This window comes from Melozone crissalis, unplaced genomic scaffold (assembly GCF_028551555.1).
Source record: "Melozone crissalis strain CALT ecotype California unplaced genomic scaffold, PUWL_Pcris_2 ptg000013l_1, whole genome shotgun sequence".
Classification (NCBI taxonomy): domain Eukaryota; kingdom Metazoa; phylum Chordata; class Aves; order Passeriformes; family Passerellidae; genus Melozone; species Melozone crissalis.
In genome coordinates, this window is record NW_026535791.1 from 45,396,190 (window position 1) to 45,410,989 (window position 14,800).

At 44.2% G+C, this 14,800-nt stretch overlaps 1 protein-coding gene across 2 annotated transcripts in view; it reads left to right on the top strand.

Moving 5' to 3' along the window:
* Nucleotides 1-549: 549 nt before the first annotated feature.
* NPAS2 (neuronal PAS domain protein 2) overlaps nucleotides 550-14,800 on the top strand; it is a 105,585-nt gene continuing 91,334 nt past the window's right edge. The window contains exon 1 of one of the 2 annotated variants that reach the window (XM_054272007.1): nucleotides 550-602. The gene's annotated coding sequence lies outside the window, so the exon portion shown is untranslated. The remainder of the gene's footprint in view (nucleotides 603-14,800) is intronic. The other variant, XM_054272008.1, reaches the window with a different exon arrangement.

Consider the following 14,800-nt stretch of genomic DNA (forward strand, 5'->3'; position numbering starts at 1 on the left):
GGAGGCGGCGGCGGGCGGCGATGAAGGGCCGGCGGAGAGGATGCCCCCGCCTCGCCCGCCGGGCTCCAACTTCGCGGAGAACTATCGGCCCCGCAGCCCCCGCGCTCGCCCTGCCTCTCCAGGCCGCGCGTCCAACTTAATGCCCCAGCGGGAGCCCCAGCCAGCAGCCCCCCCGGCCTCTGGCCTCCGCACTCCCCCGCAGCAGCCCGGGCTCCCGGCGGCCTCCCGGTGCCGGCGGAGCCCCTGGCCCCGGCGCGCGTGGGTCCCGCGGCGCCCGGGGCGGCGGCAGAGCGGCATGCGGCGGCCCCGCGCACCATGAGACAGGGCACCGGCACCGGCGGCAGGCAGGAGGCGGGCAGCGTTCCCGGCTCCTCGTCGGCGAGGAAGAGTTTGCCGGCTCCCGAGGCCGGCCTCCTGCGCGGCTGGAGCAGCGGCGGCCGCTGCCGCAACGGCACCGGGAGGCACCGGAAAAGCGGCGGCATCCAGCTCGCCGGCACCGGCACCGGCGGCGGTTCCCGCGCCCAGGTGGCCACCGCGGACAGCAGCAGCGGCGGCGGCGGCTGGGGCTTCCCCGCCGCGCTCCCGCAGCACCGGCACCCCAGGTAACGCGCGGCCGTGCGGCCCCGACCCTGCCTCCGTCCCGTGGGGCGCCCAACCGCGATACCCGCCTGGGGGGCGCCCGCCCGGGGCACCCTCGCGGGATGCTCGGCCACGCGTGACCCCGCGGCGGCGGCCGGGGTCAGCTCCGCGGTGTCCCCGCTCCGCGGGGGTCACGGACGTGCCCGGTGGTGCGGGGTGGCGTGGCTCTGCCGCGGGAAAGTTTCCGTGGGGAGCGCGGTTATGTGCGGCGTGTCTGCCCTGGCCGGGCTGGCGGGGTCCGGCCGGGCGGGCCCCTCCGTTTGGAAAATAAGTTGTCCCCCAAGCAGTTCTCCTCGCCATCTCGTTTTGGTGTGGCTGGACGTTTCCTGACTTTAGGGGTTCCTGTAAGCTAGACTGGAACAGGGTCTGCGATGCGATCGGGAGGTGTTTGCTCAAGGAAAACTTCCAGTAAGACCAGTGGGGATTTTGAATGGGTGAAAGCTGCCGGGGGGAGCAGGGGTTGTGTCGTGTGCTGGGAGAGCCCTGCTGCTGCTGCAGCCCTGCGCAGAACTCCCCTCCCGCGTGTTTGCATCCCTGTGTGGAACGGGGTAAACCTTAAATACACGGCTGAACCGCAGCGCCGGATTCACACGGAGCTGTGCCGTGGTGCTTTCCTCTGTGGTCACTAGCCCGATTTGTCAATTAACAAGCACTCTCATCCAGAAACTTTGCTCCGTACTCCCTTAGCTGTCTACAGGATGGCAGCTCACTTTCACTCAAGTGACTCAGAAATAATTAGCGGTTATAAGCGTTACAGCCAGCAGAGGAACTTGGATAAACCTCCTGAAGGCTGTAGGGATCTCTCGGATGGGCAGAGCCAACCTGAGCATTCAGTTCAACAAGTGGTTGCCTCTTGAAGTGAAAAATAATCTCATTTACCCCAGTGTGAGGTGTTAATGCCCTAAACTGTGGGTTTAGTTTGTTTGGTGGTGCTAAATAATTAGAGTTCACAGTGTCCAGACGTAGCCAGCTCATCATCCACTGATCCACGTCTGATTCCGAGAGCTGTCAGCTGGTGGAGGGCCCAATCCTGCATACATTTCAGTAGATGAATATGAACACAGAGTTGCTCTGCAGAGATGGCCAGGAGTATTTGGAGAATGTGATTGCCAAACTGTACATTATTTCACTGAAGATGTGAAATGAAGGTTTTCTAGAACTAGGTATGTGACATCAGGGTGATTCCCCAAGCTGGCAGCACTTCTGTGCCCTGCACCAAAGGCTGGAGAAAGTGAGCTTTCCTAAATTAGTTTTCCCTCACAAATAAAGGTGCCTTCCTGCACATTTGCAGGGTTGAATCCACAGATTTACAATATTTTTGCCCAAATCTCTACCCTGAAGCATGCAAGAGCCCTTGAAGGAGTTGTTTTTTCATCATAGGCAGCAATGTTGTCTACAGTTAAAATTAGCTAGTGCTTTCTAGTATAATGCTCTGCTGTCAGGTTTTTTTGCTAAGCTTAAGCCTAGGCTGGTATTTTGCAGGTTGTCTGATGAAGACAGACTGTCTTTGGGAAGTTTCAGATTAAGTGGTTTGGTTATTTCTAAGATCATGGTAAGATGGAAACTTGGTCTTTCACAACGTATTTGATGAAGATGGTTTAGGTTTACATCCTGCATTACCTTGATCTATCTGGGAATCTGAATTTTTTTCACTATGCTAAGAAACACTTTCTTTGAGACTTAAATTCTTGTGGCATCATATTTTAGAGCAGGGAAAAGATATTTTTCTTGGGATCATCTTGTGATGGGGGTGTGCCTTTTGCTGATCCTCTGAGAATCTTCCAGAGTTTCTCTTAAGTATAATTTTATCGCAATGCTCAGGCCGTGTGCTCTTGGGAGGGAACTTGTTGAGGGCTTGACCATTGCACTTGAAGATGCTCTCAGCACAAGGCATGCTCCTCCCAGCACTGTTAGGATCTGAGCAACTGCTCCTCTTCCTGGGAAGGATGAGACCCTTCCAGCTGGTGGCTGATGGGCTGAGTGGACTTTCCCCCCAGTTATTCTTCCAGGGTATTGCTTCTACAGTGAGTGCAGGAGGGAGAATTGAAGACTCTCAACTGTGTCTTGGGTGGCAGAGTGTGCCTGGCGATGCCATGGAAGGGTGGAAGAGGAAACTGTTTAATTCACTTGCTGGTGACAAAAATTGTGGAACTAGAACGGTCCCACTTCTGAGAAGAAGCACTGGTGATGGATACATGGAGAAATTGAAGAGCAGAGATTTGAGACCAAGGATTTGTGGGGTCATAGATGACAAATCTTGGGAACAAGGTGCAGGAAACTGTAGATAGAGGTAGTTAACCCAGGCCAAGAGAAGGAATGGTGGAAAGAAGGAAGTTGACATTTGTCGTGTACAGGGACAGGAGATCTGAGCATGCAAAACCACAGTGGTTTCCATTCTTTCAATAGCCAGGGCATGGTACTACTACTTTTTCATCCTTCTCATTTTCCTCCCCACACTGCCTGCTGTGTCTCAGCCCTTGCCTCTGCTTCTTTGCCTCTTCCCTGGATTGGTAAATGTCATACAGTTAAAAATAACAGCCAAATACACATTTTATGTGCATTTAATTGCTTTTCTTTCTGTGTTAGATGAACTTAGGCAACTTCCATTTGTGTTTATAGTTTTGTGTCTAGGCTCTTAGGAGAGATGCACTTGAATTGCAGATTTTTTTAGAGGGATCATTATCTGTGTAAAAAATTAATTTTCCTGGATTTGGTTTAACTGTCTGTGAATCCTTGATCTTAATAAAGCTTCTTGAAAAGGTAGGCTGAGGCCATGCAAACATTTGTATTTTAGCTAATTTAATTCAGTAGGCACTCTGCATCAGCTGATAGAGTGATTTTATGAGTCTATGAAACTTCTAACTACTGAAGTTTGAAAAGGAACCACCATGTAACAGCATTTAAGCAGAATGCATAGATGGTGGTGGATTTATTTATGCAATGCTGCTTTTGGTATTGCTGTTTTTTGGGAGGGACTAAAGCCATTGTGATATGGTATGGGACGCAGAATATATACATATATATATATATGTATGCATGTATGTATGTGAAACAGTATATTGCCAGCTGAGTTCAAAATTACAAGAGCTGCAGGGCAGGAAAGGCAAGGGGGTGATAAGGGATGTGGGTCATACAGGCTCATGCTCTGAATAAGGAGCTGAGAAGCTGCAGATGTGGTTCATTCTCTGTTCCTTACATTTATCTTGTGGTGGCTCTGGGATGTTGGCAGATTAGATTGAGGGATTTAGGGAAATGGCTTTCTTGGCCTCATCCACATAAATCGGACGTACATTTTGGGGATAGAGGGATAAATACTGGTTTTTATGCTGCTCTTCCTGTGTCTCTTCCCCCTGAAGGCAAACTATGAGGCACAGCTCAGTCCAACCAAAATCTTGGTTTTAATTACACTTTGGTAAAGACAGTTCTGTTGCTTTATCCAAGGACCATGGCAGAAATCGGTGTTTATTGCAGGCTGCCTGATACATTTGGGAAGAGTAGTCTTACGCATCCCCAGTGCTAGTTTTAATCGTGTTTCGGTCTGAAAATCCACCTGTGACTTCAGCAAAATAAAGCTCTCACAAAACTTAGGTCACTGGTGATCTTGGACCTTTGTTACTAGGAAACAGTATTGCCATACTATAAGACCAGATTTATAGTACCCCATCTGCCTGCTGTTTCTTGTTCTCTCCTTTACCACCAAGCACTTTGAGGCAATGCCATCTCTTTCTCCTGTGTCTTTCTGGCAGGTAGCAGGCCTTGAGCATCAAGATACTCCAAAAATGACCATGTAAATGGTGGGAACAGGGTGGTTATCTAACCTTCTCCTGCTTGGGCACAAGTCTGTGTAAAACAGCTGGGCTTCTGCTGGCCTGATTATGACAGAAGGTGTTTTTCAGCTGTTTTACTACCGTTCGTAGGGATCTGCATAAAATAGAAGATTTCTAGCCAAGTGGAATGATGATATGGGAAAAAAAAATTGAGAGGACGTGTATGTATTTTTGAGATCAGAACTGAAATTTGGAAATTCAGGTATGAAACCTCTAATTTCAAAATGTACACAAAGTGCTGGCATGACAGTGTCATCTACTGGGACATTTCAATCAGCCTTTCTCCTTGAGTATCTTCATGTGATATAAATGTAATATGCCCGTCAGTTTGAAAATAAATAGAAAAAAATATATCTATAATCATAGAAATTAATTGCTATAGGTCACTGAAGGAGCCAAAACTTAGACAAAATCTTCCCTGGTCAACTCAGGGAAAAAAAAAATCAATGCAATATGCTGGTGTGAGTTAAAAACCAAAGGGAAATAGAACATGAAGATTGTTTTTTAAATGATGGGAAATTATAAAAAAGAATCCTCATTATTTCACTGTAGCAGCTGTAATGTGCTCTATCTTCAGTGTCCTGTGCTGTTGATTCTCCCACATCAGAGATGGCTAGTGGCAAGGGAGATGGTTTGGAGGGGCGTAGCAAAGGGGATCAGAGAAACAGAGTGACTCCTGTCTCAGGGCTGACAATGCTGATAAAGTGATGCAACATACATCTGTAAAATTAAGCAAAGCATGGAGAAGGCAAACCAGGAATGACTGATCACAGCCACGGCAGCAGAGGGCACTGGGCAAGCAGTTGCAGGAATGGAAACAAAAGGAGGTTGCTCTTCACATGGCATGGTCAGACTGCTGAGCTCCTCACCACAGGATGTGGATGCTGAGAGGTTATATCAGCTAATGAGGTGACTGGATGAGTTCATGGAAGAGAAATCCATCAAGGGCTATTAAATTTAAAACCACTGCCTCTGGCATAGGAAGTTTTGAGCAGCATATTTTGGAAGCTTGGTGAGTATCCTGAAGAAATACCACCACTGGTTTGCCTTGTTCTTGTACTTGCTCCTCAGCACCTGTGTCTGGCCATGGCTGAGAGGGGCTGCTGGGCCAGGAGGTCTCCTTGTATCTGCTCTGCAAAATGAAATGGACCAGCATCTGGCCCCCCTCAGTTCCCAAGGCCAAGATGCTGCTAGTGGCTCGTACCTTCCCTGCTCAGAGCTGGCTCCATTACAGCACATCTGCCGTGGAACAGGCTGGCTGGGAGCAGCTAGTTGAAGTGCTCCAAAGAAGAGCCAAGGCATGGTCCAGAACTGTACTCCAAAAAGCTGTGTACACTGCTTGAGCACCCTCCTTGGTGTCCTGCTGTGGAGCTGTGCAGTCATGGTGAGGATTATCTTCTTGGGTTCAAGCAGGTTCAGAGAGCTCTTCATTCAGGGAAGCAATCCCACCTGAAGGCATTGAATAATGAGATACAATGCCTGGCTGAAGAAGTTCCTGCTGGGAGACTGTAATATTGCTACATGCCTGCCCTGCTGACACAGGCTTCCCCAGCCTTCCCTGGGTGCTAGGGGGAGGATTTGGGCCAAGGTGGGCATTTTCTCTGACGAAGTGTTGCTGTAGTTAGAGTTTCATCTGTCTCTACAAGACCAGGCCTTGACATTCTGAACTGAGAATGAGAGGACTGGGAATTAAATTTCTTCAGTTACCCACTGAATTTAAGCACTGGTTAAAACAGAAATGTTGTGTTGACTGCTGTTTATTAAACCAGACAATTTGCTTAATCATCTGAAAGGCAGATTTTAAAGCCATGGATTGCATTTATGACGGCTGTGCTAAACCAAGGGCTGTATTGCTGTTTACTTAAGCAATGGTCAAAGCACAATGTATTAAAACACAGCTCACAGTGATGGCATTTTGCTGCCTTTTGGATGAGGTCTGTTGCTATTAAAACAACAAGCACCATTCCCAAACTCAGCAGTGTCTTAAGTCCTTCTGGTAGTTGCCTAAAATTTCCAGACGCTAACTGATACAGAAACTCCAATGCAGCACTTAATGGAACTCACAACTGCCTAGCTGTATATTTTTGGGCTACCTTATATAATAAAATGGCGGGCCCTTGCACTGCCTGCACAAACAAGGTTGCATAAGCAGCCTGGGGAAACAACCGGAGCTCCAAGAGCCCTCCTGAATCCTGCACGTCTTGTTTGATCTCATTTAACATTATTTAATAAGCAGTATTAACCTTTTCCTCTCTTCCCCCTTAAATTATCTAGAACCAGTGATACTGACTTAATTTCATACACAGACCTCACTTTTCAGAGAAGTCATCAAACTTGCCAGTCAATTGAGCAGCCTGATGTCTGGGTAGCCTTGAATTTTCTGTAATCGGCACTCAATCTAGTTTAAAAAAAATAAAAAGACATTAAAAACAAAGCCTTGAACAGGAAAGTACTTGTTTTTCACTCTCATTTCTAATTTGGTAACCATTCTTAAAGCTCATCACTATGGTTTGTTCTATCAAGGGATAAACAATTTATTATTCAAGCAGCTTTGGGATTTTTTTCTTTTAAAAACAGACAATACTATTCAACCATTGGGAAAAAAAAACAGCACAAGAAAATTGTAATCAATTTTAACAGGCTTGCAGATGGCAATGAATTTCTTTAAGCATTATGTTAGCCCTGCAAACAGTAATAATTGAGTTTGATCATTTATTATCCTTTTATCATCGATAACAGACCAGACTATTTTTCTCTTGATTCCCTCTGTTAGGTGTGTCAAATTTTTAAGCTGAAGAACAATTTTAATAAGGCAGCTTCCACCTGTAATCTCTAAATCAACAGGTGGATGTAACCATGCAAAACCTGAGCATTCCTGGTTATCTGATTGAGTCAGTGGCTGAATAAATCTGACTTTAAACATGTCCTAGATTTATTGGTTTGGGTGGGACACCTCTCATTAATACTTTGGGAGAATTGACATATTTCCCATGTTATGCATAAGAACAGTATGCTTGCAAAATCTAGTCAATACTGTGTGCAGCATGATCAGCTAGAGATAGGATATTTCTCTGTTATTTCTAATTCTGATATAAAATATCTGCCTCAGTGTTTTTATTGCTAATTCTATGGATTTTACTTGTGGTATTTTGTCTGTTCCTGGTTTTGACATATAAAACAGGAAAAGGTTTTAAATTGGAGGTTTTGCATTAGACATACCCACATTCCAGTGACACTTCCAGCGAGGGTTCTTTTAGTTCATAATTTATAAAGGGGAAGACAACTATATGATTTCTACATGGACCATTAAGGCCACTATTTACTCAGGCAAAATCTTCATCCTGTTCATCAGATAAACAACGAGTTGTTAAAATTTGCTTTATCTTTGGCTATGAAGGTGAGAAGAATATTTTATTCTCCTATCTACTTTTCAATGCCTTTTTTTTCGTATAGTAATACAATATTTGGGATAGATAGTTTCACATAAACAGCCTAATCAAACAATAGTTCTGTAAAGCAGCTGGGTGCATTTCCAACAATTTCAGCAAGAGCAAGACTGATGAAAAATAAATAGGTCACTCATAGTCATTCCTATATTTATATTTTTTATAAGAAGGACTGAAGAATCTTCTTTGTTTCTGGGCTGTCACTGAAGTCGATGGGAGCTTTGCTGGAATAATTCTGGGCCTTTAATTTGATTGTTTGTAGAGTGGCACCAGTCTTTTTTTTTTCCATCTTTTTTCTTTCTTTCCAGCACAAAGGACCTTATTGTCAGCTGACACACACTGATGTAACTCAGCTCGTTGTAGCAATTACATTTATACTGCCTGGCTTGTAACATCCATATTTACTCAAAAATGCATCATCTTTTTCAACAACAGAATATCTTGTTATATCTTGCTGTTATTCAAGTATAAGAAATGAAGCTGCATTTGGTGCCTGTCCTGCTGTCCTCATTAAGGCAAAACTCCCACTCCCATTAAGGCAAAAATCAAGCAGAGTTCGGCTGACAGAAAATTACTGACTTGAGTTTCTTAAAGGTCTAAACTTTCTCACTTTCTGGGTTTGATTTTTTTTTAAATTTAAAAATTTAAAATTATCTCACTTTCTATTCTAACTCTTCCCTCTCCTTTTATATTTCTGGTTTTGAATCTTTAGCTTCCTTTACTAGGATCTTTTTTTCTTTTTACTTTTGTCAGGTCTTAGCACCTTCTACTTTCCACCTTGCCCTCCCCTCCTTTCTTCTCTCCTCTTACTGTCTCGCACTCTCTTTCAGTCTGTTATTCTCACCTTCACTGACTACAGCACTGTAAAAAGTTTATATACATCATACATGTTTCCAGGAATTTCACTGAGCTTGCTTAGACCCCTTCTATGTACAGGTGCTTATTTTAAGGTACTTGCCTTAGGGCAAAGCAGCAGTTTGTAAGACTGGTGATCCAGGCAGAGATTTATTTGCACAATATTCATCTCAGTAATCCTTCCTCTTCTTCTGGGTAGAATCTTAGCATTTCCTCTGAAGTATTGATGCAGGGTTTCAGTAAATTGAGTTTTGGACTGATAAAATAAATATTTGGCATAGTATTGCAGTCAGAAAAAAATACTCGCGGATTTTGAAGTCTGTGTAAAAGGGGTTTTGTTGAGGGTGACAAAACTGGAAATCTCCAGAGAAATGGGTTTTATTCATAATTCTTCTACTGTGCAATGTTATGAGCTTAGACCACATACATAATGCTTTTTGTGCATCACTTCTCTGATCTGTAAACTAGGACAGCTTTACAGAGTATTGTAGGGTATGAACAATTCTGGGTGCCAGTCATAACCAGGTGTCAGAGGGGGGCATGAAGCAGGGGGCTCTGGGATGCTAAAAAGGCCATTGGCAGGAAGAGGAGCTATATACAGTAAGGGGTTTTTTGGGCATTGATCACCTCTGTGGTGATCAGGATACATCAGGCAGTACCTTGTCACTTTGCTTCCAGCTGTGCAACACCTGGTGCCTTTGGAGCTCTCCCTGGATGTCCCAGCTCCATTCGTTTCCTGCACAGTGGCTCAGGTCCCCCCCTCACCCTGCTACCTCTTAGCTGCTTGCATTTTTCAGATGGAAAGCCTTTGGAGAGTGCCAAGTATTGTTATTTTCTTGCTGAAATGACTGAAAGTTGTGTTCTTTGTCACAGGACCTAATTCGTGCTTGTGAAATAAATAGTCGGTATATGGCTTCTTAATGTATAGTGTAGCATTTCAAGCTAAAGCTATCAGCTTTCTGCTTCTCAGCATCTGGATCCCTGCAGACATACTTCTTAAAGCAAAAGACATAACACTAAACTTGCTTATTCTCCCTTAAACAAGCAAATACGTTTTCTCTTATGGGAATGATAAAAAAATAATTTTTCATGGTGCCCAATTGCCTGTTATTCTGACAAACCTAAAAGGAATCAAAAACTGCAGGCTATATATAGAGAGTAATGACAGTTAAAGAAGCACTTCTTCTTTGATGCAATTTCTGTTTGATTTTCTTAAAACCCTCCTTTTCCAAAGACCCATTTCCACTACATCTGAACAATAGGTTTATTGTTGTCAGCTGAATGAGAAATTTGATAAAGATAGCTTTTCTATTTCCATTAAAAATAGATGATTTTTCAGAACACTGAAGGATGAAAGTTCAATTTTTAAGTCTGAATTTCACATTTCATTTGACCAGTCTATAATATATATATATTTTTTCAAAGTCCTGATTGGCATTAGACATGGCATATTTCTCTGCATATTTTTTCTCAGTGTGAAACTATTAGAGGGTCATTGCTCTGGTTAATGAAAGAGGGCTGACATTCTTTGTAAGTTGTGAGTGTTTAAATATTCCTCTATGCAAATTTTCCCCTTTAATGAAAAAGTTTAAAGAGACATCTTAAAAAAATTTATTTAACAGTGTTGAAAAATTCAGGTTACATTCATTCATAATCTATGATATCCAGTGGTACGAGATGATGACACATTTCAAATTTGCTACTGTATAATTAAGAGGGAATTCCATATAGGAGATGTAAGCATAAAAACTGGGTATGGCTCTTCATGATACTGCTGGTTTTGCTGCTGAATTCTTCAGTAGTTTTGTTAGAGTGTATAATCAGTTACGCTTGTGCTGATTTAATCAATTATTCTTGTGCACAAACAAACAAACAAACACACACAAAACCCGGCTAATTTCAGACTGTCTTTGAAACATCAGAGCTAGAGATTTTGCTTACAATGAAAGAAAATATTATTTTCAAGCCCCTAGAATGATTTTTAAAAATGGCAAAGATATATTTGGGAGCTATCATACTTTTGGGTACCAGCAGCTGTATATCCTTATGCAAAAGTGGATTTGGCTGAAAGACCGATTCATAAATATTGTGTTTGAAGATTGCAGCCAGCTTTCATATTTTCAAGACATAATGTAAAATGTGCAACATTTTTTTCTTCGCTTCAAGAAGTTTGAGTTTAAACAGCTTGATCTCCCAAATCTAATGAATAATGGCCAACAAACAAAAGTATCCATGGCTTCTTGAATCATAGGGGCTGGAGACCATTCTGTCTGTGGAAGCAGAAAGGTCAGCCTGCTGTGGTCAGTTTGAACACCCTCGTGCGTACTGCCAAACTGTGAAGTGGCTTGGCGGTGGAAGATGCCAATAAATAACTTTACACTGGCACTCCATGACTTCACATCTTGTGGTCTATGAGCTTCCAGGCAAGCAACAGCCTGCTCCTAGCTGCATTGCTTGGAGAAATCAAGGGAGTCAGGGGAACGTCTCATTTTTCTGCTGGAAAACGAATCTATTTTTTTCCTTTTTTGTAGTCCTCCTCTGCCTTGATCTGCTGTTTGGGGAAGTGATGGGTGTAGTGGGGGAGGTAAGACTTATCTTTGATCTGATGGCTCCTTTCGTTCTGGGCTGCTCTCCAGGAAAAACTTCTTCCCCCTTTGGGATACAGTGCTTTTCATGGCAGAGGCTCTGCAAACAGGAGTGCTGTGGAAGATCCTGAGTTTGCCTGACATGCGTTTGACATTTTCGCACAAATTCAGCAGAGCAGCTTTATTCAGGTAAACACTTAAGCACATGCTTTTCATTACTCAGAAATTCATCAGAGTTTCTTTCCTGAATATGGAAAGACTTAGGCACATATTTAGGGGCTGAACGGGTCTCCAGTCTGACTCATGTATGGAGCAGCGAGGATGGGTTGGATGGAAAGGGAGCACTCATCATGGTAGCACAGCAGCTGTGAAGTAAGATGTACTGTCTAAAAATCAGGATGTTACAAAGGGGCCTTGTTCTTTTTGTCTGTGTATGGTCTCAAGAAGAGGAGCAGGCCTGAACTTTCTGCTTTTCTCTATGCATTTGTTCCTCTGTTTCTCCTTATTTTGAATTACTCTGCATATGGCTTGGATGATGTGACGTAGGTTTATAATTAGAATTTTTTGGTTGCTCTGCAACCTCATGTTTGTCAGTTTTAAGATTCACCCATCTGGCACCCCAAGAAGAGGACAGTGTTCTTTTGCAGAATACTTTTGGCTATCTGCATGTGAAGACGGTGCTGTATGCTAAGTTCTTTGAGGATTTCTCACGTTGCATCAGCCACAGAAGGTTTCTGAAATTTATTAAGTATTTGTCAGCAGTGAACACATACCCAAACCTTTGGCTCTTTCTAGCTACTTCATTCATGAAAAATGTTTTTTCACAGTTCTGTGTGCAAAACTTAAAGTGACTCAGGCACTGATGTAACCTTTCTCGCTTCTTTTGAGGATCTGAGTTATGAATCTAGATTAATGTTTTGCAACACAGAGAAGGAAAGAGAAAGGCACTGCAGAGAGAGCTCGGAAATGGTTGTGCCAGAAAGTTGTTTTGGTGAGCCACATCTTGTCTGTTTTTAAACATCTTTGCTGACACTAGCACATGTAAGGGCACAGTGGTAACTTCCTCTAACAGATATGTGTTTTGTGCAGGTACTTTACTGGCAAAACTAAACTCTTTCCCTGAGCAAAATGAGCTATCCCGGTAAAAGAATGCTTCAGGGGAGCATAGTAGAGTTGGCAGAAAGATGTTTCCAACATAGGGTCTGTTGAAGGTTCTTTCACATTCCTCACTGACAGTGTCCCCAAAATTTGAAATACAGACTACACCTTATTAGAATATGGATAATGAATTTCAAAACCTCAACTGATGAATAGCCTTAATTGTTGCATTTCTTCTTGCATGTTGACTTCAGCGTGACGACAGTGGAAGTCGCTTGTTTTGGGGGGATTATAATGTAGGAAGTGTCTCCTTCAGGCGACACTTCAGGCCAGCCCTTTTTTTGCATTTTATTCTGGAGTTAATGTTTTAGAAGTTTCTTCCTAGTCTTGTTTCATAGCTAGTCTGCAGGTTTCTTTTGGAGAAATGTATTTGATGTCAATCTCCTCTCACTCTGCCAAAGCATAACATCTCTTGCAAACCATTGTCTTAAAGAGCAAAGCAGTAACTGGGAGTCATAAGATATTTCTGGTATGAACTCAGGCAGCATTGCCTGTATAGTGTATTTTTCCGTTTAAGACTGATTTCCCATTGCTTCCCCAAATCTTACCCATTTTGGCTAAACTCATAATTGCAAGACTGCTTTTATCCATTGTATTGAATTTGCATGGAAAGGTTGTAGTGAAGGCTATAGGTGTGTATTTTCTGAGAAACTGCTAGAAACTTCCCTGATGCCTGACAGAGCCAATGCCAAGTGGCTCCAAGACAGAGCCATTGCTGGCCAAGGCCAAGCCATTCAGCAAAGGTATTAATGATTTTGGGATAACATACGTAAGAAGGAAAAAAACAGTTATGGGCAGGAGTAACTGTGGCCAGAGAAGAGAGGAATGAAAAGAAATGAGAGAAACAGTTCTGCAGACACCAAGGGTGGTGAAGAAGGAGGGAGAGAAGATGTTTCAGGAGCTGAGATACTCCTGTGGGCTGTGCTGAAGACCACAGTAAGGCAGCTGTGCCCCTGCAGTCCTTGGAGGTCCACGGGGAGCAGATGCCACCTGCAGCCTCTGGAAGACCCCATGTCACAGCTGATGGATGCCCAAAGGAAGGCTGTGACCCCATGGGAAGCCCACACAGGAGCAGGCTTTGGCAGGACCTGTGGATCCATGGAGAGAGGTGCCCACAGTAGAGCAGGTTTGCTGGCAGGACTTGTGACTCCATGGGGAGCTCACACTGGAGCAGTCCATTCCTGAAGGACTGCACCCTGTGGTAAAGGGACCCACTCTGGAGTGGTCAGTGAGGCACTGTAGCCTGTGGGAAGGACTCCTGTCGAAGTTCTCCCTGAACTGCCTCTGGTGGGAGGGACCCCACCCTGGAACAGGGGAGGGATTTCTTTCCCCAAGGGGGAAGCAGTGGCAGAAGCAAAGTGTGATGAGCTAACTGCAGCCTCCATTCCCTGTCTCCCCATGCCACTGGTGGGTAGGAGTTAGAGAATCAGAAATAAAATTAAGCCTGGGAAGGAGGGAGTGGTGGCAGGAAGGTGGTGCTAAGATTTGTTTTACTTCTCACGATCCCACTCTGATTTGATTAGCAATAAATTCAATTAATTTCCCCAATCTGAGTCTCTTTTGCCTTGGACAGTGTCTCATGGGTGATCTCCAGTCTCTCTCCCCATCTTCAAGTCTTGAACCTTTCATTACATTTTGTGTCTGTTATCCAGCTGAGTAGGGGAGTAATAGAGCAGCTTTGGTGAACACCTGGCATCTGGCCAGGGTCAAACCACCACATCCATGTACATATCTGCTGCTACTGCAAAGGATGATGCTGCCTTACTCCCAACTCTGGACACCAGTATGTCGGAGCAGAAAGCTGATCTTGCTGAAATTTAGCCTTTTCTTTATGTGGATGGGTTAATTGTCAGCTGTTGCATTTTCCTGAGCTGGGTTACTGTGCAGCCGCGCCAGGTTGCAGAGGTGAGAGGAAGACAAAGGATCTCCTTTGGAACCAGTGTGCGTTTAATCCACTTTAGAGTAACTGCTGAACGTTTTACATTTCTGGATGAGAGGAGAAGTGGGACTTGAGGGGAGCTGAGTGAAGAAATGGAGGCAAGGCAGAGACTCAAGGATTTGTACAGGTCAGGCAAGGACATGATGCACTGCGATGACAAATGGACCAGCAGGAGTGGGAACGGTGAGCATGGATGGAGTTGAAAATTATGACCAGTAGGAGAAGGAACATGGACAAGGAGCAAGGGAGACAAAGAAATTTCAGCTGTAACCCATGGCAGTGAGGAAAAAGAAGAGATGGAAAAGAAGACCTTAGTACAAGCTTGGCTGAGGAGGGAGTGGTGTGATCTAC